The sequence below is a fragment of the Oncorhynchus gorbuscha genome, linkage group LG09 (assembly GCF_021184085.1).
Source record: "Oncorhynchus gorbuscha isolate QuinsamMale2020 ecotype Even-year linkage group LG09, OgorEven_v1.0, whole genome shotgun sequence".
In the NCBI taxonomy this organism is placed as follows: Eukaryota; Metazoa; Chordata; class Actinopteri; order Salmoniformes; family Salmonidae; genus Oncorhynchus; species Oncorhynchus gorbuscha.
Window position 1 is genome coordinate 7,234,441 of NC_060181.1, and position 25,523 is coordinate 7,259,963.

The following is a 25,523-nucleotide window of genomic DNA, read 5'->3' on the forward strand; positions in this document are numbered from 1 at the left end:
TGACCCCCCCAGCTGAGTATAGGGTGAACTCAGCTGCTCCTGAACTAACCATCTCACTACAGGGGGCATGAGACACCTGGGTTGTGTTCAGTCAAACTGAAATGTGTCCTCCTGTCTGCCTCAAGCACACTACACCTGGGTTTAAGCACTGTTTGAAATAGTTTGAAACGGAAGAAGAAGAAAATATCGTCTGTGTCTCAAACCACCACATCCGTCGATGTCTAACTTCCTCATCTTCCTCATCTTCCTCATCTTCCTCATCTGCAGTGAAAGGTGGCAGAGCTAGGAGAGGTGTTTGTCAGACCATGAGACATCACGAAAACCCGTCTTCTCGTGACAAAACGTCTGTAGCGTCTGAACGGTTAGAAATACAGAACTATTTTGACCAAAAATCTTAAATCAAATAGCTGAACGATCCATCTCTTAAAACAATTCCATAAGAACATCTAAGAAAACCCCCCAGAATCACAGACTCAAATAGACTCGAATATAGACTCAAATATCTGGACAGAAAACCTGCAGGCTCAGAGACACACGCGCACACACACACAAACACACTTTAAGATTTTTTATATGAAGAAAGGAGAGGAAGCGAGGATGTCACATTAGACAACTTGGAAATGCCACAGATTTTCTTGGGAACTGTTTTCTTTTCCAGGGTCGCCAAACTCAATGTGCGTCCCAAATAGCACCCTATTCCCTATGTAGTGCACTACTTTTGACGAGGGTCTATATGTGCTCCGGTCAAAAGTAGTGCACTGTAAAGGGAATTGGGTGCCATTTGGGAGCCATCCACTGCGATGCCTGAGGACGAGGAGGAGAATGCGAGGCAACATGATTGCTGTACGTAAGGCTACTGTTACATAAGACAGAGAGAAAGTGCAACCCCAGCATTGAACTCTGAACCTCGGAGAAAGTGCAGAGAACAGAGAACATGACGTGACCACAAGGGGAGAGAGAGACAGAGAGAGAGAGGTGAGAAAGGGAGAAAAGAGGGGAGAGGGAGGGTAGACAGGGGACAGAGGGTAGAGAGAGAGAGAGAGAGTGAGAGAGAGAGAGAGAGAGAGAGACAGAGACAGAGACAGAGAGAGTAGAGAGAGAGAGGCGGGGGGAGACAGAGAGAGACAGAGAGAGAGAGAGGGGGAGACAGAGAGAGTGGAGAGAGAGTAGAGCGAGACAGAGTAGAGCGAGACAGAGAGACAGAGAGAGAGGGGGTAGACAGAGAGAGACAGAGAGAGTGGGAGAGACAGACAGAGAGAGAGGGGGTGGGGGGAGACAGAGAGAGACAGAGAGAGAGAGAGAGAGAGAGAGAGAGAGAGAGAGAGAGAGAGAGAGAGAGAGAGAGAGAGAGAGAGAGAGAGAGAGAGAGAGAGAGAGCAGACAGAGAGTAGAGAGAGACAGAGAGTAGAGCAGAGACAGGGCAGAGAGAGACAGAGAGAGACAGAGAGAGAGAGAGAGAGAGAGAGAGAGAGAGGGAGACAGAGAGAGGGGAGAGACAGAGAGAGACAGAGAGAGAGAGAGAGGGGTGGGGGGGAGACAGAGAGAGACAGAGACAGAGTAGAGAGAGACAGAGCGAGTAGAGAGAGACAGAGAGAGTAGAGAGAGACAGAGAGAGTAGAGCGAGACAGAGAGAGTAGAGCAAGACAGAGAGAGTAGAGCAAGACAGAGAGAGTAGAGCAAGACAGAGAGAGTAAAGATAAGGTTAAAATATGCCCTCTCTACTTACTGTAGATTTGAATGGACCTGAATGAAGCAGGTTAAGATAGCTGTATCCTATATGGTTACAATTTCACTTACCCTCTATAATGGATCTACAGTATTATCATATTGCTTAACACAGACACACACACAACCCCTTCCCCCCATACACACTTCCAGGCACCACTCCATTTCACTCACCCTTCAGTCGACATTCCCTCTCGGATAGATAGGATCATCTCATCATCCTCCTCCTCCTTCTCTTCCTCTTTCTCCTCCTCCTGCTTCTCCTCCTGATCCTCCTCCTCCTCCTCCCCCTCCTTCTCCTCCTTCCCCTCCTTCTCCTCCTGCTCCTCCTCCTCCTCCTCCTCCTCCTCCCCCCTCCTCCTTCTCTTCCTCATCCCCCTCCACCTTCTCCTCCTCCTTCTCTTCCTCCTCCACATTCTCTTCATCCTCCTGCTTCTCGTTCTCTTCTTCCCTTTGCTCCTCCTCTTCTCCTTCTCTTCCTCCTCCTCTTCACTTGTGCAGCACCAGGGTACCTCCTGCATCATGACAGGGTCACTAACAATGCCTAACAAGATGGAACAGAGTCAATTATAGAGTAGTGTGTGTGTCTGTGTGCTAATAACTCAGACTGCGATACCAATTCTTGCTACACAGTCTGAAACCTAAGCAGTGCAGAAACATGGAAGGTTTCCTTTCAAGCCAGAATGTTGAATATAATTACCTTTAAAAGTACTATACCGGTTGTCTGTGCGGTTGGTCATTCAGATGGTTGAAATGTGAGTCAAAATATCCACACGAAAGTATTGAAGTTTACCGGGTACACCTGTTTACCTGGTATCACCTGGTACAGGCGCACAGCCATGTCAACACCTGGTACAGGCGTACAACCATGTCAACACCTGGTACAGGTGAACACAACCATGTCAACACCTGGTACAGACGCACAACCATGTCAACACGTGGTACAGGTGAACACAACCATGTCAACACCTGGTACAGACGCACAACCATGTCAACACCTGGTACAGGTGAACACAACCATGGAAACACCTGGTACAGGTGCACAACCATGTCAACACCTGGTACAGGTGAACACAACCATGTCAACACCTGGTACAGACGCACAACCATGTCAACACCTGGTACAGGTGAACACAACCATGGAAACACCTGGTAACCATGTCAACACCTGGTACAGGTGAACACAACCATGTCAACACCGGTCAGACACCTGGGTACAGGTGAACACCTGGTACACCATGTCAACACCTGGTACAGGTGAACACAACCATGTCAACACCTGGTACAGACGCACAACCATGTTAACACCTGGTACAGGCGCACAACCATGTCAACACCTGGTACAGGTGCACAACCATGTCAACACCTGGTACAGGTGAACACAACCATATCAACACCTGGTACAGGCGCACAACCATGTCAACACCTGGTACAGGCACACAACCATGTCAACACCTGGTACAGGTGAACACAACTATGTCAACACCTGGTACAGGCGTACAACCATGTCAACACCTGGTACAGGTGCACAACCATGTCAACACCTGGTACAGGCGTACAACCATATCAACACCTGGTACAGGTGCACAACCATGTCAACACCTGGTACAGGTGCACAACCATGTCAACACCTGGTACAGGCGTACAACCATGTCAACACCTGGTACAGGCGTACAACCATATCAACACCTGGTACAGGTGCACAACCATGTCAACACCTGGTACAGGCGCACAACCATGTCAACATCTGGTACAGGTGTACAACCATGTCAACACCTGGTACAGGTGAACACAACCATGTCAACACCTGGTACAGGCACACAACCATGTCAAAACCTGGTACAGGCGCACAACCATGTCAAAACCTGGTACATGCACACAACCATGTCAACACCTGGTACAGGCGAACACAACCATGGAAACACCTGGTACAGGTGCACAACCATGTCAACACCTGGTACAGACACACAACCATGTCAAAACCTGGTACAGGCGCACAAACATGTCAACACCTGGTACAGGCACACAACCATGTCAACACCTGGTACAGGTGAACACAACCATGGAAACACCTGGTACAGGTGCACAACCATATCAACACCTGGTACAGGTGAACACAACCATTTCAACACCTGGTACAGGAACACAACCATGTCAACACCTGGTACAGGTGAACACAACCATGTCAACACATGGTACAGGTGCACAACCATGTCAACACCTGGTACAGGCGCACAACCATGTCAACACCTGGTACAGGTGAACACAACCATGTCAACACCTGGTACAGGCACACAACCATGTTAACACCTGGTACAGGCGCACAACCATGTCAACACCTGGTACAGGTGCACAACCATGTCAACACCTGGTACAGGCGTACAACCATGTCAACACCTGGTACAGATGAACACAACCATGGAAACACCTGGTACAGGTGCACAACCATGTCAACACCTGGTACAGGCACACAACCATGTCAACACCTGGTACAGGTGCACAACCATGTCAACACCTGGTACAGGTGAACACAACCATGTCAACACCTGGTACAGGCACACAACCATGTCAACACCTGGTACAGGTGAACACAACCATGTCAACACCTGGTACAGACGCACAACCATGTCAACACCTGGTACAGGCGCACAACCATGTCAACACCTGGTACAGGTGAACACAACCATGTCAACACCTGGTACAGGTGAACACAACCATGTCAACACCTGGTACAGGCGTACAACCATGTCAACACCTGGTACAGGTGAACACAACCATGTCAACACCTGGTACAGGCGTACAACCATGTCAACACCTGGTACAGGTGCACAACCATGTCAACACCTGGTACAGGCGCACAACCATGTCACCACCTGGTACAGGTGAACACAACCATGTCAACACCTGGTACAGGTGAACACAACCATGTCAACACCTGGTACAGGTGAACACAACCATGTCAACACCTGGTACAGGTGAACACAACCATGTCAACACCTGGTACAGGCGCACAACCATGTCAACACCTGGTACAGGTGCACAACCATGTCAACACCTGGTACAGGTGAACACAACCATGTCAACACCTGGTACAGGTGCACAACCATGTCAACACCTGGTACAGGCGAACAACCATGTCAACACCTGGTACAGGTGAACACAACCATGGAAACACCTGGTACAGGTGCACAACCATGTCAACACCTGGTACAGACGCACAACCATGTCAACACCTGGTACAGGTGAACACAACCATGTCAACACCTGGTACAGGCGCACAACCATGTCAACACCTGGTACAGGTGAACACAACCATGTCAACACCTGGTACAGGTGAACACAACCATGTCAACACCTGGTACAGGCGAACACAACCATGTCAACACCTGGTACAGGTGAACACAACCATGTCAACACCTGGTACAGGCGTACAACCATGTCAACACCTGGTACAGGTGCACAACCATGTCAACACCTGGTACAGGCGCACAACCATGTCAACACCTGGTACAGGTGAACACAACCATGTCAACACCTGGTACAGGTGAACACAACCATGTCAACACCTGGTACAGGTGAACACAACCATGTCAACACCTGGTACAGGTGCACAACCATGTCAACACCTGGTACAGGTGAACACAACCATGTCAACACCTGGTACAGACGCACAACCATGTCAACACCTGGTACAGGTGCACAACCATGTCAACACCTGGTACAGGTGAACACAACCATGTCAACACCTGGTACAGGCGCACAACCATGTCAACACCTGGTACAGGTGCACAACCATGTCAACACCTGGTACAGGCGTACAACTATGTCAACACCTGGTACAGGTGAACACAACCATGTCAACACCTGGTACAGGCGTACAACCATGTCAACACCTGGTACAGGTGCACAACCATGTCAACACCTGGTACAGGCGCACAACCATGTCACCACCTGGTACAGGTGAACACAACCATGTCAACACCTGGTACAGGTGAACACAACCATGTCAACACCTGGTACAGGTGAACACAACCATGTCAACACCTGGTACAGGTGAACACAACCATGTCAACACCTGGTACAGACGCACAACCATGTCAACACCTGGTACAGGTGCACAACCATGTCAACACCTGGTACAGGTGAACACAACCATGTCAACACCTGGTACAGGTGCACAACCATGTCAACACCTGGTACAGGCGAACAACCATGTCAACACCTGGTACAGGTGAACACAACCATGGAAACACCTGGTACAGGTGCACAACCATGTCAACACCTGGTACAGGCACACAACCATGTCAACACCTGGTACAGGTGCACAACCATGTCAACACCTGGTACAGGTGAACACAACCATGTCAACACCTGGTACAGGCACACAACCATGTCAACACCTGGTACAGGTGAACACAACCATGTCAACACCTGGTACAGACGCACAACCATGTCAACACCTGGTACAGGTGAACACAACCATGTCAACACCTGGTACAGGCGCACAACCATGTCAACACCTGGTACAGGTGAACACAACCATGTCAACACCTGGTACAGGTGAACACAACCATGTCAACACCTGGTACAGGTGTCAACACCTGGTACAGGTGCACATGTCAACACCTGGTACAGGCGCACAACCATGTCAACACCTGGTACAGGTGAACACAACAACATGGTCAACACCTGTCAACACCTGGTACAGGTGAACACAACCATGTCAACACCTGGTACAGGTGCACAACACATGTCAACCATGAACACAACCATCAACACCTGGTACAGACGCACAACCATGTCAACACCTGGTACAGGTGCACAACCATGTCAACACCTGGTACAGGTGAACACAACCATGTCAACACCTGGTACAGGCGCACAACCATGTCAACACCTGGTACAGGTGCACAACCATGTCAACACCTGGTACAGGTGAACACAACCATGGAAACACCTGGTACAGGTGAACACAACCATGTCAACACCTGGTACAGGCGCACAACCATGTCAACACCTGGTACAGGTGAACACAACCATGTCAACACCTGGTACAGGTGAACACAACCATGGAAACACCTGGTACAGGTGAACACAACCATGTCAACACCTGGTCAGGTGAACACAACACCTGGTACAGGCGCACAACCATGTCAACACCTGGTACAGGTGAACACAACCATGTCAACACCTGGTACAGGTGAACACAACCATGTCAACACCTGGTACAGGTGAACACAACCATGTCAACACCTGGTGGTACAGGTGAACACAACCATGTCAACACCTGGTACAGACGCACAACCATGTCAACACCTGGTACAGGTGAACACAACCATGTCAACCTGGTACAGGCTGCACCTGGTACAGGCGTGACAACATGTCAACACCTGGTACAGGTGAACACAACCATGTCAACACCTGGTACAGGTGGTAACACAACAACACCTGGTACAGGTGCACACCTGGTCACAGGTACAGGCGTACAACCATGTCAACACCTGGTACAGGTGAACACAACATGTCCATGGTACAACACCTGGTACAGGTGTCAACACAACCATGTCAACACCTGGTACAGGCACACAACCATGTCAACACCTGGTACAGGTGCACAACCATGTCAACACCTGGTACAGGGAAACACCTGGTACAGGTGAACACAACCATGTCAACACCTGGTACAGGCGCACAACCATGTCAACACCTGGTACAGGTGAACACAACCATGTCAACACCTGGTACAGGTGAACACATTTCACCATGTCAACACCTGGGTACAGGTGCACAACCATGTCAACACCTGGTACAGGTGAACACAACCATGTCAACACCTGGTACAGGTGAACACAACCATGTCAACACCTGGTACAGGCGCACAACCATGTCAACACCTGGTACAGGTGAACACAACCATGTCAACACCTGGTACAGGTGAACACAACCATGGAAACACCTGGTACAGGTGAACACAACCATTTCAACACCTGGTACAGGTGCACAACCTGCGAGACGTGGGTTAGTATGCATGCATTGCTTGCATGTACTTTCATTTTGTGCACACGCCTTATTTCTAAATCTTCTCTCTGGTAGTTTGTGATGGACCCATCAGTCTCAGTCAATTAGAGAAGATTTGAAATAGACAAGATGGTGACGTACACATTGTTGGATTACTTGATGGAGCAAAACATGTATTTATTTTTAATAAACAGAGCACCACCTTGCACCCCTGGGGACTTGTGTTTTGGGCCGAAACGAGAACGAAGATATTTAATGTTGTTAGAAAATTCTCTCAAACAGTACCTATCCTGTAACTCCAAGTAATGGATAGCAAAACAATGTTGGTTAAATTACATTATCTGATATAAACATCTGCAGCTAAGGCTTCTGTCCGACAAGCATTTCGCTAATTTAACTATATTAAATACTAGGGGTCCACTAATGATTATGCATTTTCCTATTATAAAAAATGTATCTATTACTCACTTTATAAATGTTAATCACCATTGTTACGTTTCCCGCTACTTTCACTAATCTGATTCCTGTTATATATCTAATCAACTAACTACGTTTAATTGTTACCCCATTAAAATTATCATGTCACAATTAACTCATTAGGATGTTGGGGCACCGCGGAAGAGTTTGTTTAAAGAGTTACCAAACTACAAGGCTGCAACCATATGCCGTTTGTTTTCCATATCTCCCCACTGACCATTCCCCACATGCTTCATGTTAGAATTATTGTTCCATTCTCCACTTTTTTGGACGTTAAGAATTTGGGCGGGAAAAAGTCTCTGGAGACAAACTAACATTCCTTTAGCCAATACTGGAGGGTAGAGAGAGAAAGTCTCCCTCTCTTGTAATTTACGACAGGGTGCGAACGGTCGACCATTCAGCAACTCGCACTCTCCTCTCTGCGGGGGAAGAGAGAGAGGCCTGGTTACTCTCACTGTCACCCAACCCGGTCTGATCTGACCCAGTCTGATCTGACCACGTCTGATCCTCACAGGACAAAACGTTTCTGACTTGTGTTTCCTGGTTATTATGAATGGATGAACTGTATGGCTATGTATCCTATGTGGTTCTGAACTGATTCATTTATTATGAATCAGTTCAACCTTGAGGATTGATTCTAAACAACGTTTGCCATGTTTTTGTCGATATTATGGAGTTAATTTGGAAAAAAGTTTGCGTTGTAATGACTGAATTTTGGGGGGGGTTTTCTTAGCCAAACGTGATGAACAAAACGGAGTGATTTCTCCTATACAAATAATCTTTTTGGAAAAACTGAACATTTGCTATCTAACTGAGAGTCTCCTCATTGAAAACATCCGAAGTTCTTCAAAGGTAAATTATTTATTTTTTTTTTTTTTTGAATGCTTTTCTTGTTTTTGTGAAAATGTTGCCTGCTGAATGCTAGGCTTAATGCTATGCTAGCTATCAATACTCTTAGACAAATGCTTGTGTAGCTATGGTTGAAAAGCATTTTTTGAAAATCTGAGATGACAGTGTTGTTAACAAAAGGCTAAGCTTGTGAGCCAATCTATTTATTTCATTTCATTTGCAATTTTCATGAATAGTTAACGTTGCGTTATGGTAATGAGCTTGAGGCTATAATTACACTCCCGGATACGGGATTGCTCGTCACAACAGGTTAACACACTGGACGAGACCCGTAATCATGTGCACAATGATTAACACATGGGACCAGACCCGTAATCGAGACCCGTAATCATGTGCACAATGATACCACACAGGACCAGACCCGTAATCATCTGCAAATATACCATGACAGCGCAACACACAAGGGGTGGAACAGTGGCAAAGGTACCCACAGGACCAACAGAATAATATTATTCCGAGGAGAGATTAAATAGTATTAATACAACAAAAGCCCAAATCAACACAGCATAGGTACTCATATGCACCAACGGACATTGTAACAATAATCGACCAGACCATGGAAACCAAACGGCACATATAGACAAATACTAATCAGTGGGAATAGGGGACAGGTGTGCGTGATGAAAGTTCCGGAGGGTTCCGTGACAATTAGGATCCCCATTAGTTGTTGCACAAGCAGCAGCTACTCTTCCTAGGGTTCACACAGAACACAGAGCACAGAAAACAGAACACAGAAGACAGAAGACAGAACAGAACAAAACATGACATAATACATAACATTAATAGACAAGAACAGGTCAAGGACAGAAGTACAATCTTTTTTTTAAAGACACACGTAGCCTAAATACTGTATTAACACACCGCGAGGTGTTGCTTTACCTGTTTTTTTAAACCAGGTTTGCTGTTTATTTGAGCGATATGGGATCAATAAGGGCTCTATATAATACTGTAGGCTTTCTTGAATTTGTTCTGGATTTGGGGACTGTGAAAAGACCCCTGGTGGCATGTCTGGTGGGGTAAGTGTGTTCTGGACCTGGGGACTGGGAAAAGACCCCTGGTGGCATGTCTGCTGGGGGAAGTGTGTTCTGGACCTGGGGACTGGGAAAAGACCCCTGGTGGCATGTCTGGTGGGGTAAGTGTGTTCTGGACCTGGGGACTGGGAAAAGACCCTGGTGGCATGTCAGGTGGGGTAAGTGTGTTCTGGACCTGGGGACTGGGAAAAGACCCCTGGTGGCATGTCTGGTGGGGTAAGTGTGTTCTGGACCTGGGGACTGGGAAAAGACCCCTGGTGGCATGTCAGGTGGGGTAAGTGTGTATGTCAGCGCTGTGTGTAAATTGACTCTGCAAACAATTTGAGATTTTCAAAACAATGTTTCTTTCTTTCTAAAAAAAAAAGTGATGCAGTCGGTACCTTCACCTCACTTTGACGGACGGTTTGATTAGCAGCCTGATTACCTGACAAAATACTGAGCAGGAAAAGCTTCGGAAAGGCTGTATGAGAATAGAACGTCACAATTTTAAAAATAACTAAAAAATAACTATAGCATTTAATGATACCAAAAAAAGGAGAGACAATGAGTAGCTGATCGTTCGCTCTCTCTCCATTCCTGACAGTCTTCAATGTCTTCGATAGAATGTATGACTCTGTAGTTGATTTTGGATTGCTTTCACAGTTTGTGTCAGTTTGAGGATGTCTCAAATTAAATATTACTTCATATTCTTCCCATTCGACCCTGAGCTCAGATAAAGATACTGTGACTCACTCTCGACCTTTAGAGTTCATACAGTTTTTTTCTGCTCTGCTCTGCTCTGGTCTGCTCTGCGCTGCTCTGCGTACTGTGTACTGTGTACTGATAGGACTGTAGGATATTTCAGTAGCTTATGACTGCAAAAAAAATAGCTTTTACGTTAAGGATGGATGAACATACATTTGTTGTGTATTGAGATTCTAGTTTGTACCTTTAGGGCACCTGTATCACCCCCCCCCCCCTCCTGCTTATGTACAATGCATTCAGGAAGTAATAGGACCCCTTTACCTTTTTCCACATTTTGTTACATTACAGCATTATTCTAAAATTGACTAAATCATTTTTTCCCCCCTTAGCACACAATACCACACAATGACAAAGCAAAAACAGGTTTTTGAAAATGTTTGCAAATATATATTTTTTTTATACAAAAACTGAAATATTACATTTACATACGCATTCAGACCATTTACTCAGTGCTTTGTTGAAGCACCTTTCACAGCGATTACAGCCTAGTGTCTTCCTGGGTATGAAGCTACAAGCTTGGCACACCTGTAATTAGAGAGTTTCTCCAGGTTATCAGGAAACAGCAGACAAAGAGCTGTGAAACATGGGTTTATATCGAGAGACATGAAAAGTAGGAAGTATATGGAGGGTTCGAAGGGTACGGGGCAACAGAGGACGAAGAGCAGAGGGGCTAATGATTTTCGAGCAGGAGGGAAAGGTCTCGGCTTTCAGGGGTGTAGCCGTGGGGCTGTTATTTGCCTTTTACTGAGGAGTGGCTTCCGTCTGGCCTGATTGGTGGAGTGCTGCAGAGATGGTTGTCCTTCTGAAAGGTTCTCCCATCTCCATAGAGGAACTCTAGAGCTCTGTCAGAGTTCCATCAGGTTCTTGGTCATCTCCCTGACCAAGGCCTTTCTCCACCAATTTGCTCAGTTCTAGGAACAGTCTTGGTGGTTCCATTTAAGAATGATGGAGGTCACTGTGTTCTTGGGGACCTTCAATGCTGCAGACTTTTTTTGGTACCCTTCCCCAGATCTGTGCCTTGACAAAATCCTATCTCAGGGCTCTATGGAAAATTCCTTCGACATGATGACTTGGTTTACACTGTCAACTGTGGAACCTTATATGGACAGGTGTGTGCCTTTCCAAATAATGTCAAATTAATTGAACTTACCACAGGTGGAACATCTCAAGGATGATCAATGTTGACAGGATGCACCTGAGCTCAATTTCGAGTCTCATAGCAAAGGGCCTGAATGTTTATGTAATAAGGTATTTCCGTTTTTATTTTTTTTCTATAAATTTGCACAAAAAATTGTTCACTTTGTCATTATGGGGTATTGTGTGTAGATTGATGAGGATAAAATTATTTTATCCATTTTTAGAATAAGGCTGTAATGTAACGAAATGTGGAAAAAGTCAAGGGGTCTGTCTGAATACTGTCCGAATGCGCTTTACATTGGAATGCTTGTCCTTCAAAACGCATGAAACAATGCCCAAGTTAGTTTCTACTTCCGTCTCATGTCCTGGCCTTGTATTATTTGTATTAGTAATACAGTGTGCTATACAAAAAAACTGGGGACGAGGAAGAAAGAACGAAAAGAACGACATTTGAACGACGTTTGTGTTCATTATTAGAAAGTCTGAGTTTAATTAGCTTTTTTTCGTCAAATAAAACGTAAAAGCTAGTCAGGCAAGAGCGATGCTAACTAGCTTCATCTGTCAATGCAATCAGAGCCTCGAGGGAGAGGAAGGGTTTCTCAGCGGAAGAAAGAGGAATAGCTGTGTGTGAGAGAACAGAAGGGCAGAAGTAAGGGACCATCTAAAAAGTGTTAGAAAAAAAAACGGAAAACGTTTTGGTTTAAAATATAGGAAGTTCTTACAACAGAACGTTTTGAGTGGTTTGTGTTGGAAGTAAAGCAGAAGTAGTTGTGCCACATTGTTCCAATGTTATAGGAGGCAAAAATGTAATCTATTACGCAGCTTAGCGAACGCCTAAAGAAAACTGCTGACAAATCATATGATGAAATTGTGGCTACATTAAAAAGACATTATTCCACCAAACCCCTGGTCCTCAAAAAGAGATTCAGGTTTCATAAGACAAATCGAAAGGAGAGGGAGTCAATCTCACAGCTCGTGGCTCTATTGAAACTGTTCTTTGAACACTGTGAATTTGGGCGCTCACTGAGTAACACTATACGTGATATGTTACAGTGTGGAATGCTCAGCGAGGTAATTCAGAAACACCTTTTGACTGAGAGTAACTTAACATTGCAGAGAGCAATAGAAGTGAGTACATCCATGGAAATGGCAAATAGACACGCATGGCGGTTAAGTGCGTCGACCGATAAGGTGTTTACACATTCTTAAAAACAACGCAGTATGTATTAAGCCATGCTATCGCTATGGGAAACCAGGTCACCAAGCCGTGCTATCGCTATGGGAAACCAGGTCACCAAGCCGTGCTATCGCTATGGGAAACCAGGTCACCAAGCCGTGCTATCGCTATAGGAAACCAGGTCACCAAGCCGTGCTATCGCTATGGGAAACCAGGTCACCAAGCCGTGCTATCGCTATGGGAAACCAGGTCACCAAGCCGTGCTATCGCTATGGGAAACCAGGTCACCAAACCGTGCTATCGCTGTGGGAAACCAGCTCACCAAGCCGTGCTATCGCTGTGGTGAACCAGCTCACCAAGCCGTGCTATCGCTATGAGAAACCAGGTCACCAAACCGTGCTATCGCTGTGGGGAACCAGCTCACCAAGCCGTGCTATCGCTGTGGGGATCCAGGTCACCAAGCCGTGCTATCGCTGTGGGGAACCAGCTCACCAAGCCGTGCTATCGCTGTGGGGAACCAGGTCACCACGCCGTGCTATCGCTGTGGGGAACCAGGTCACCAAGCCGTGTTATCGCTGTGGGGAACAAGGTCACCAAGCCGTGCTATCGCTGTGGGGAACCAGGTCACCAAGCCGTGCTATTGCTGTGGGAAACCAGCTCACCAAGCTGTGCTATCTCTGTGGGGAACCAGGTCACCACGCCATGCTATCGCTGTGGGGAACCAGGTCACCAAGCCGTGCTATCGCTGTGGGGAACCAGGTCACCAAGCCGTGCTATCGCTGTGGGGAACCAGGTCACCAAGCCGTGCTATCGCTGTGGGGAACCAGGTCACCAAGCCGTGCTATCGCTGTGGGGAACCAGGTCACCAAGCCGTGCTATCGCTGTGGGGAACCAGCTCACCAAGCCGTGCTATTGCTGTGGGGAACCAGGTCACCAAGCCGTGCTATCGCTGTGGGGAACCAGCTCACCAAGCCGTGCTATCGCTGTGGGGAACCTCAGTAAGCAGAGGAGTGTTGGTGCAAATATTTAGACTGCAGAGGTTGAGGCAGAAAGGTTCACGTCAAACGTGCACGTAACAAAAACCATTTTTTTATATGAAAAAAAGAAAAGCGACTTCAGGAAGTACAAAAAGAAAGTGCATCAAATGGAAAACCAAGAGGATGAAGACAATGATACCCTGTCTGATACCCTGTCTGATACCCTGTCTGACACCCTGTCTGATACCCTGTCTGATACCCTGTCTGACACCCTGTCTGACACCCTGTCTGATACCCTGTCTGATACCCTGTCTGATACCCTGTCTGATACCCTGTCTGACACCCTGTCTGATACCCTGTCTGATACCCTGTCTGATACCCTGTCTGATACCCTGTCTGATACCCTGTCTGAAGGGGAAGAATCTTTACATGTTTTCTCCATTTCAGACAGTGGACACGGATACTGGGTGACACTGGAGCAGCCGTATCTATGCTGTCTAAGATTGTATACAAGAATAACCTACATCACCTCACACCCAAAGTCCACGAAGATGACGCTGACAACATACTCTGCTGAGACTTCCAGTGAGAGGAACCGCGAATGTTACAGCGGAGCTCAACAAACAGAAGGTAAAGCTACCACTTTAAATCGTCAAAGGAAACCATCCAGCTCTGCTAGGACGCACATGGCTGGAAAAGATCAAACTAAACTGGCAGGATAATCACATGGTTGCAAAAGAGGACACAAACCTACAAGGGATATTGAGGAAACACAATGTGTTCAATGGAGAACTTGGCAGTATGAAGAACATAACGGTCTGGGAAACCAGACAACAAGCCAAAAGGCTTCAAAGCTTGGCCTGTCCCATACGCCATAAAACCAACAGTAGAAACTGAGCGAGTCAAACAAGTCAAGTGTAGAGTACTGGATCTAGTGAGTGTTAGTGAATGGGCTACACCTGTCCTGAGTGTTAGTGAATGGGCTACACCTGTCCTGAGTGTTAGTGAATGGGCTACACCTGTCCTGAGTGTTAGTGAATGGGCTATACCTGTACTGAGTGTTAGTGAATGGGCTACACCTGTCCTGAGTGTTAGTGAATGGGCTATACCTGTCCTGAGTGTTAGTGAATGGGCTATACCTGTCCTGAGTGTTAGTGAATGGGCTACACCTGTCCTGAGTGTTAGTGAATGGGCCTCACCTGTCATTCCAGTAATGAATAAAGATGGAACCATCAGACTCTGCGGTGACTTCAAAGTCAAAGTTTATTGGGGTTGAATATATTCCCAGTATTTTAAAATGTTCCATTCTGCAATTTAATCACTTTTCTCCTGGGAAACACGGGATTTCCGGCCAAAACTGGAAGTGTCATTCAAAATCATTTTAAAGAATACAAATAGGCCTATGTCATGATTTGATTAGAGCTTTGATCCAAAATTCAAGCTAGTTTAAATCTATTTAATGAGCCCTATACTAAATAAATGTAATGAGCCCTACATTAAAAACTAAAATCCAAGATGGCGGACCTATTATTATTTATTTTTTTATCCCCGGATTCCCACCGCAAACAGAACATTTTCAGCTGGATCTTCACAACTAGCTACCTAACTAACCGCAACCCTGGATGATTAGTCCTGGCTAGCGTTTCCACCCACTTAGCTTGAAGCTAGCCCGGCCAGAGCTCCTGTGCTACCACCGAAGCATACTCCTGGGCTACAATATCCGGACCCACGACCGGTCTATCGATGTCACCGCATGAAGAGGCATAAACAGACTCCCCCCATCGCGACTACCCCAAAGGCTAACTTTCTAGCCCTTGCTATCTCCTTGCTTGCTAATTCGGCCTGCTAACTGCTAGCTTGTTTAGCCCCAGTCCACTAACTGCTACCTTGTTTAGCCCCGGCCTACTAACTGTTAGCTTGTTAGCACAGGCCTGCTAACCATCTGAATCGCCACGCCCCAACCACTCACTGGACCCATATTTACTTTCAGTCTCTTTTCGATTTTTAATTTGTTTATATCTTCCGGTAACCTGCCTCGCCCAATGTGATACGGAATCGCTATTATTTTTAATTTTTAGAACACACTCAAGAACCTCCAGAAGCTAACCAGCTAACTAGCTACAAGCTATTTAGTTGTTGTTAGCCACTGCTAGCGGATTTTACCTTTTACCTTCTGCACAGCCAGCCAGTTTTTTTAACCTGGATAATACTCGCCAGTCTAGCTTCCATGCCCCATCCACCGCTGCCCCCTGATCACTTATCATTTGGCTACATAGCTGATGCATGCCGGACTGTCCATTAATCACGGTACTCCATTCTGCTTGTTTATGTTTAATCTGTCGGCCCCAGCCGCACTCAGGCTCTGTGTGTAGTTAATCCGACCCTCCCTGCCTAGTCAACGCCATTTTACCTGCTGTTGTTGTGCTAGCTGATTAGCTGTTGTTGTCTCACCTACTGTTTTAGCTAGCTCTCCCAATTCAACACCTGTGATTACTGTATGCCTCGCTGTATGTCTCTCTCAAATGTCAATATGCCTTGTATACTGTTGTTCAGGTTAGTTATCATTGTTTTAGTTTACAATGGAGCCCCGAGTTCCACTCTTCATACCCCTGATACCTCCTTTGTCCCACCTCCCACACGTGCGGTGACCTCACCCATTACAACCAGCATGTCCAGTGATACAACCTCTCTCATCATCACCCAGTGCCTGGGCTTACCTCCGCTGTACCCGCACCCCACCATACCCCTGTCTGCGCATTATGCCCTGAATATATTCTACCATGCCCAGAAATCTGCTCCTTTTATTCTCTGTCCCCAACGCTCTAGGTGACCAGTTTTGATAGCCTTTAGCCGCACCCTCATTCTACTCCTCCTCTGTTCCGCGGGTGATGTGGAGGTAAACCCAGGCCCTGCATGTCCCCAGGCACCCTCATTTGTTGACTTCTGTGATCGAAAAAGCCTTGGTTTCATGCATGTCAACATCAGAAGCCTCCTCCCTAAGTTTGTTTTACTCACTGCATAGCACACTCTGCTAACCTTGATGTCCTTGCCGTGTCTGAATCCTGGCTCAGGAAGGCCACCAAAAATTCTGAGATTTCCATACCCAACTATAACATTTTGCGTCAAGATAGAACTCCCAAAGGGGGAGGGAGGAGTTGCAGTCTACTGTAGAGATAGCCTGCAAAGTAATGTCATACTTTCCAGGTTCATACCCAAACAGGTCGAACTACTAATTTTGAAAATTACTCTCTCCAGAAATAAGTCTCTCACTGTTGCCGCCTTCTACCGACCCCCCTCAGCTCCCAGCTGTGCCCTGGACACCATTTGTGAATTGATCGCCCCCCATCTAGCTTCAGAGTTTGTTCTGTTAGGTGACCTAAACCGGGATATGCTTAACACCCCGGCAGTCCTACAATCGAAGCTAGATGCCCTCAATCTCACACAAATCATCAAGGAACCCACCAGGTACAACCCTAAATCTGTAAACAAGGACACCCTCATAGACGTCATCCTGACCAACTGGACCTCCAAATACACCTCCGCTGTCTTCAACCAGGATCTCAGCAATCACTGCCTCATTGCCTGTATCCGCTACGGAGCCGCAGTCAAACGACCACCCATCATCACTGTCAAACGCTCCCTAAAACACTTCTGTGAGCAGGCCTTTCTAATCGACCTGGCCCGGGTATCCTGGAAGGACATTGACCTCATCCCGTCAGTTGAGGATGCCTGGTCATTCTTTAAAAGTAACTTCCTCACCATTTTAGATAAGCATGCTCCGTTCAAAAAATGCAGAACGAAGAATAGATATAGCCCTTGGTTCACTCCAGACCTGACTGCCCTCGACCAGCACAAAAACATCCTGTGGCGGACTGCAATAGCATCGAATAGTCCCCGCGAACATTTGCATCCTGTAGCTCCAACTCCAAAAAGTTCTGGGACACTGTGAAGTCCATGGAGAACAAGAGCACCTCCTCCCAGCTGGCCACTGCACTGAGGCTAGGTAACACGGTTACCACCGATAAATCCATGATTATCGAAAACTTCAACAAGCATTTCTCAACGACTGGCAATGCCTTCCGCCTGGCTACTCCAACCTCGGCCAACAGCTCCCCCCCCCCCGCAGCTACTCGCCCAAGCCTCTCCAGGTTCTCCTTTATCCAAATCCAGATAGCAGATGTTCTGAAAGAGCTGCAAAACCTGGACCCGTATAAATCAGCTGGGCTTGACAATCTGGACCCTCTATTTCTGAAACTATCCGCCGCCATTGTCGCAACCCCTATTACCAGCCTGTTCAACCTCTTTCATATCGTCTGAGATCCCCAAGGATTGGAAAGCTGCCGCAGTCATCCCCCTCTTCAAAGGGGGAGACACCCTGGACCCAAACTGTTACAGACCTATATCCATCCTGCCCTGCCTATCTAAGGTCTTCGAAAGCCAAGTCAACAAACAGGTCACTGACCATCTCGAATCCCACCGTACCTTCTCCGCTGTGCAATCCGGTTTCCGAGCCGGTCACGGGTGCACCTCAGCCACGCTCAAGGTACTAAACGATATCATAACCGCCATCGATAAAAGACAGTACTGTGCAGCCGTCTTCATCGACCTTTCCAAGGCTTTCGACTCTGTCAATCACCATATTCTTATCGGCAGACTCAGTAGCCTCGGTTTTTCGGATGACTGCCTTGCCTGGTTCACCAACTACTTTGCAGACAGAGTTCAGTGTGTCAAATCGGAGGGCATGCTGTCCGGTCCTCTGGCAGTCTCTATGGGGGTGCCACAGGGTTCAATCCTCGGGCCGACTCTTTTCTCTGTATATATCAATGATGTTGCTCTTGCTGCGGGCGATTCCCTGATCCACCTCTACGCAGACGACACCATTCTTTATACATCCGGCCCGTCCTTGGACACTGTGCTATCTAACCTCCAAACGAGCTTCAATGCCATACAACACTACTTCCGTGGCCTCCAAATGCTCTTAAATGCAAGTAAAACCAAATGCATGCTTTTCAACCGTTCGCTGCCTGCACCCGCACGCCTGACCAGCATCACCACCCTGGATGGTTCCGACCTTGAATATGTGGACATCTATAAGTACCTAGGTGTCTGGCTAGACTGTAAACTCTCCTTCCAGACTCATATCAAACATCTCCAATCGAAAATCAAATCTAGAGTTGGCTTTCTATTCCGCAACAAAGCCTCCTTCACTCACGCCGCCAAACTTACCCTAGTAAAACTGACTATCCTACCGATCCTCGACTTTGGTGATGTCATCTACAAAATTGCTTCCAACACTCTACTCAGCAAACTGGATGCAGTTTATCACAGTGCCATCCGTTTTGTCACTAAAGCACCTTGTACTACCCACCACTGCGACCTGTATGCTCTAGTCGGCTGGCCCTCACTACATATTCGTTGCCAGACCCACTGGCTCCAGGTCATCTACAAGTCCATGCTAGGTAAAGCTCCGCCTTATCTCAGTTCACTGGTCACGATGGCAACACCCATCCGTAGCACGCGCTCCAGCAGGTGTATCTCACTGATCATCCCTAAAGCCAACACCTCATTTGGCCGCCTTTCGTTCCAGTTCTCTGCTGCCTGTGACTGGAACGAATTGCAAAAATTGCTGAAGTTGGAGACTTTTATCTCCCTCACCAACTTCAAACATCTGCTATCTGAGCAGCAAACCGATCGCTGCAGCTGTACATAGTCTATCGGTAAATAGCCCACCCATTTTTACCTACCTCATCCCCATACTGTTTTTATTCATTTCCTTTTCTGCTCTTTTGCACACCAATATCTCTACCTGTACATGACCATCTGATCATTTATCACTCCAGTGTTAATCTGCAAAATTGTAATTATCCGCCTACCTCCTCATGCCTTTTGCACACAATGTATATAGACTCCCCCTTTTTTTCTACTGTGTTATTGACTTGTTAATTGTTTACTCCAAGTGTAACTGTGTTGTCTGTTCACACTGCTATGCTTTATCTTGGCCAGGTCGCAGTTGCAAATGAGAACTTGTTCTCAACTAGCCTACCTGGTTAAATAAAGGTTAAAAAAAATATAAAAAATAAAGACATTTAATGAGCCCTACATTAAAGACATTTAATGAGCCCTACATTAAAGACATTTATTGAGCCCTACATTAAAGACATTTAATGAGCCCTACATTAAAGACATTTAATGAGCCCAAGCCTTAATGATTGTGCCGTTATCCAATACATATGCATGACATGTTTATTATTTTATTATTTTTTATTTCACCTTTATTTAACCAGGTAAGCTTCTTGATAACAAGTTATCATTTGCAACTGCGACCTGGCCGGAGATAAAGCATATCAGTTCGACACATACAACAACACAGAGTTACACATGGAATGAACAAAACACACAGTCAATAACACAGTAGAAAAAAATCAAACTAAGTCTATATACAGTGAGTGCAAATAAGGTCAAATAAGGGTGTTAAGGCAATAAATAGGCCATGGTGGTGAAGTAATTACAATATGGCAATTAAACACTGGAATGGTAGATGTACAAAGGATGGATGTGCAAGTAGAGATACTGTGGTGCAAAAGGAGCAAAATAAATAAATACAGTATGGGGATGAGGTAGATGGATGGGCTGAATACAGATGGGCTATGAACAGGTGCAGTGATCTGTGAGCTGCTCTGACAGCTGGTTCTTAAAGCTAGTGAGGGAGATGGGAATCTCCAGCTTCAGTGATTTTTGCAGTTCATTCCAGTCAGTGGCAGCAGAGAACTGGAAGGAAAGGCGACCAAAGGAGTAGGTGACCAGTGAGATATACCTGCTTAATGCGTGCTACGAGTGGGTGCTGCTATGGTGACCAGCGAGCTGAGCTAGCTAGCTGGTTTACCTAGCAGAGACAAGACTTGTAGATAACCTGTAGCCATTGGGTTTGGCGACGAGTATGAAGGGAGGGCCAGCCAACGAGAGCGTATAAGGTCGCAGTGGTGAGTAGTGTTTGGGGCTTTGGTGGCAAAACGGATGGCACTGTGATAGACGACATCCAGTTTGCTGAGTAGAGTGTTGGAGGCTATTTTATAGATGACATCACCGAAGTCAAGGATCGGTAGGATGGTCAGTTTTACGAGGGTATGTTTGGCAGCATGAGTGAAGGAAGCTTTGTTGCTAAATAAGAAGCCGATTCTAGATTACATTTTTGATTGGAGATGCTTTATGTGATATCATACGTTATCAAAAACATACTGTATATTATGATATAGTCTACTGCACATTACACACAACAACTTGGTCCTTCTGTAGCTCAGTTGGTAGAGCATGGCGCTTGTAACGCCAGGGTAGTGGGTTCGATCCCCGGGACCACCCATATGTAGAATGTATGCACAAATGACTGTAAGTCGCTTTGGAGAAAGGCGTCTGCTAAATGGCATATATTATTATTATTATTAAGAACATCACAGCCCATAGATGTAGCTAGCTATATGCTCTCCTGGTTAAATCAATGAAACTAGCTCCAGGAGGCTCATCTTCTTTGAGTGTGAACTGTATTACTGTATTGTATTATACTGTATTATATGGACTGGAATTACAAACATCGTTTAAACCATGATAAACCTGGGAGAGAAACTGCGATACTGGTGCAGCATATGAGGCCTACAGAGTTACAAGTATAGGCTAGCGAATTTGATTTTAATTTTGAAATATAATATAATATTTCAAAATTAAAATCAAATTCGCTAGCCTATACTTGTAACTCTGTAGGCCTCATATGCTGCACCAGTATCGCAGTTTCAGCGTACTAATTATGCAAATGAGTATGCAAATTTTCCTATTTGCATAATTAGTACGCTGACGCATAATGACCTTTCATAATATTTCCCTTCATGTTATTAGCCTTCCTCCTCTTTCTCTCTCTATTGTTGCTTCATTTCTTCCTCGCTTTCAACGGTTAAATGAAATACGTTCTGTTGTCCTTATCTTATAGGACTAGAATAAGATTCAGGGTCAAATGTGAGTTTTTACAGCCTTCCGTTGAGTACCTGGTTCAATCTCATCGACAGTTCGGGGCTCCAATCAAAGGTGAAGGCCATCAAATAAACCTGCAACCAGAACAGAACGCGAGTCAGCTGAGATCCTTCTTAGGACTACCAACATACGACGCAAAGATTGTGCAGAACCTAGCTAACAAGCTAAAGCAATTGCTTGAACTTTTGAACAAAAACTAAACAGTGGAAGTGGACAGAGACATGTCAACTGTAACGGCAGGTTGGGGTTGAAGTGGGGATAAGGGCTTCTGACTGAGATAATTTTTCACTTTCCTGAAGGCTTCCTGAAGGCTTCCTCACTCAGTCTCAGTCAGAGGCCCTTATCCCCACTTCAACCCCAACCTGCCATTACAGTTGACATGTCTCAGTCAGAGGCCCTTATCCCCACTTGAAACCCAACTTGCCGTTACAGTTGACATGTGACGCATCGCCTTATGGTGCTGGTGTGGTGTCACACATCATGCCATCAGGTGAAGTAAGGCCAATTGCTTTCGCATCACGGACGCTAAGTAAAGCCGGGAGCAATTATGAACAGAAAGAGCATAAAGCATTCGCCATCGTATTCAGAGTTAAGAAATTCCATCAGTTTCTGTTCAGACGACGATTTATAATTGGTGACGGACCATAGACCTGTTATCAACTGTGTGTTGTCTTCTCTCAGTCGACCACCACTTCCCTTTTGTACACCAAGCCGCGATGCCGGTTTATCCCACTCGGTTTATCCCACTCCATTATCATTTCCTTGTAACTATCTACTGTTTGTTTATGCATTTCTGTGATTATTTAGTTAGTTAGTAAATAAATAATTTAAGACAATTGATGTATGGATGACTCATAGTGAAGATTGGGTTCGTGCAGATAACCAACAATTTACGACGTTTGGAATGAGACTAACGTGAGGTAAAATAAAGAACAAGTCATTAATCAGAAGACTAATTGATCAGATATTAAAATATCTGAAAAGTTATATTAGGAAAATGATAACTTTGTAATCTGAATATGTTCCTTGGGTGCCCCCGACTTCCTAGTTAATTATAGTTACGTGATTAATCAGTTTAATCGCGTAATAAAAATTACAGAGAGTGATTTGATAAATAAGTCTTCCGTTTTAATGATGCCAAAGACACGACAGCGAAAATGGCTCCCTAACTGGTGTCTGAAGAGTTCTGCTCATTCATGGAAGCAAATGGAATACAGCATAACAAACCAGGGCCATATCACCCGCCAGAGAATGGCCTCGCCGAAATAATCATCCAGACCAAGAAAAAGACATAAGATTCACAGCTGGAGAGAGTTTTTTTTTTTGCTCAGGAACTACTACAAAGGTCCAAAATGATGGATACCAGCAACAGTGGTCCCACAAAACAGGACCTGGGTCCTACACAGTTCACACACTAGAGAACATCTTCTGGAGGCGCCACTGTTGCCAGGAACCAACCTCGGAGATGACTCATGTCAACTGACAAACACAGATCTGCTACTGGAGACATACCATGACTACGAGCCATCACCTGAACATCCTCCACAGCAGCCTACAAATATGGAAAGTGCTCCACACTAGGCATACACCATCACCACTCAGACTCAGAGACAATGTGACTGTAGACTCACTCACCTGTACGTCCTCATTACCCTGCAAGAGAACGATAGTTCGTTCAGAGAATAGCCTCCAACACCCCTGGGTTAAGTTAGTGCAGGGTAATGAGGACTCTTTCCCTAGCTCAGGAAACACAAATTCTGAAAAGTTCCATTGTTACAAAACTTTTATACCTTTTATATTAAAAATAAAGAATGACGTTTCTTTACTGATAAAGACTGTAAATAAAATAATGTGCAAAACAGTGAAGATTTACTTTTTCCTTATGAGGCATTAAAAGTAAAGGGTAAATATGTTGTGCGTTGATATTCTGGTTGTCCTTTCAAGGCAACCGCAATGCTCCTCTGCTGAGTTTACATTGGAACGAGTGGAACGTCTTGTCGAATGAAACGCATTAAACAATGCCCACGGTCATTTCTACTTCCTCTCATGTTCCGGTCCTTTATATCAGTCGTTTAAAGTAATAATGTGCTATACATCAACATTCATCCAAACTTTAATATGACACCTGGTCAATTGAAGGCTTGTCAAATTGGTAAGATGATATACATTTGAACCCAAAGTGTTAGTAACCAGTAAGGCTAGTTGGTCAATGGTCTATTTAAGAAATGGGTTAACGGAAATGATTATGGTCACTATTTGTAAATAGCCTGTAATATTCTAGGAGGATATAGCGGCGCTCTATCTTTTATCCATAATGTCTACTGAACTCCATCCTCTCAAGTCTAGTGAGCGAGAGAGAGAGAACTGCCTGTGCGCCCTGACACACAAACTGCTGTACCAATAGGCGTATGGCTATCGAATTAAACTCGTACCACGCAATCCCTTCGATACCCCCCCATCCCCCTCCTTAAATCCCATCTACCAACTCTCTCGCTTTCTTATCCCCGTGGAAGCACGCGCCCACCCGCCCGTTATCTGCCTCTCTCTGTCCGCTGGTTGTTGTCTCACGAGGCTTGAGTGTGACCGTGTCACGTTAACATGGTTTGCAGGGCTCAGCCGCAGTAGCAGCACAAGAAGAGAAAGAAGTAGAGACAGTAGCTGTGTGTTCCAAGCAGCCAGTCTGGACTCTCTCCCATCTCACATCTATCGACCGGAGGACGCAGCCAGACAAAACCGAACTTCCCCCCATCTCTTCCCGTCTCTCTCGCTCCCACGTCCCCATCGCGACGCTCGGTGATCAGGAGCTTGCGGAGCTCTCTCTTAGATAAAGGGTAAGAATTAACCGAATGAATGAATGATGCTTGTTTACAATCAATCAACACATCTTTCGCATCTGCCTGAAATGTTTTATATCGGTTTTGAATAGTTAATGGTTTGACAGCGTTGCAGGGGTACGTTGGGCTCGCTATTGTTGATCGAATACCGCGTGTGTTCTCTCTGAGATATGCTGAAAGATGTGCAAGAAATCATATTTATTTAGTCTTGGAGCACCGTTGTTTCCATTATATAGGCCTAATGATCATGTTTTGTTTGTTCAATTATAGTGTGCAATGCTTGGACAGTCGCCCTTTCCCATATACAATAGGCTGCATAAACCGGATTCAATGCTTGGACGGTCGCCCTTTCCCATATACAATAGGCTGCATAAAGCGGATTCAATGATTGGACCCATATACAATAGGCTGTATAAAGCGCATTCAATGATTGGACCCATATACAATAAGCTGTATAAAGCGGATTCAATGCTTGGAC

At 45.8% G+C, this 25,523-nt stretch overlaps 1 protein-coding gene across 1 annotated transcript in view; it reads left to right on the plus strand.

Annotated features, from left to right (window-relative positions):
- Nucleotides 1–24,719: 24,719 nt before the first annotated feature.
- Nucleotides 24,720–25,523, plus strand: part of LOC124042660 (hippocalcin-like protein 1) — a 79,352-nt gene continuing 78,548 nt past the window's right edge. The window contains exon 1 of the mRNA XM_046360740.1: nucleotides 24,720–25,042. The gene's annotated coding sequence lies outside the window, so the exon portion shown is untranslated. The remainder of the gene's footprint in view (nucleotides 25,043–25,523) is intronic.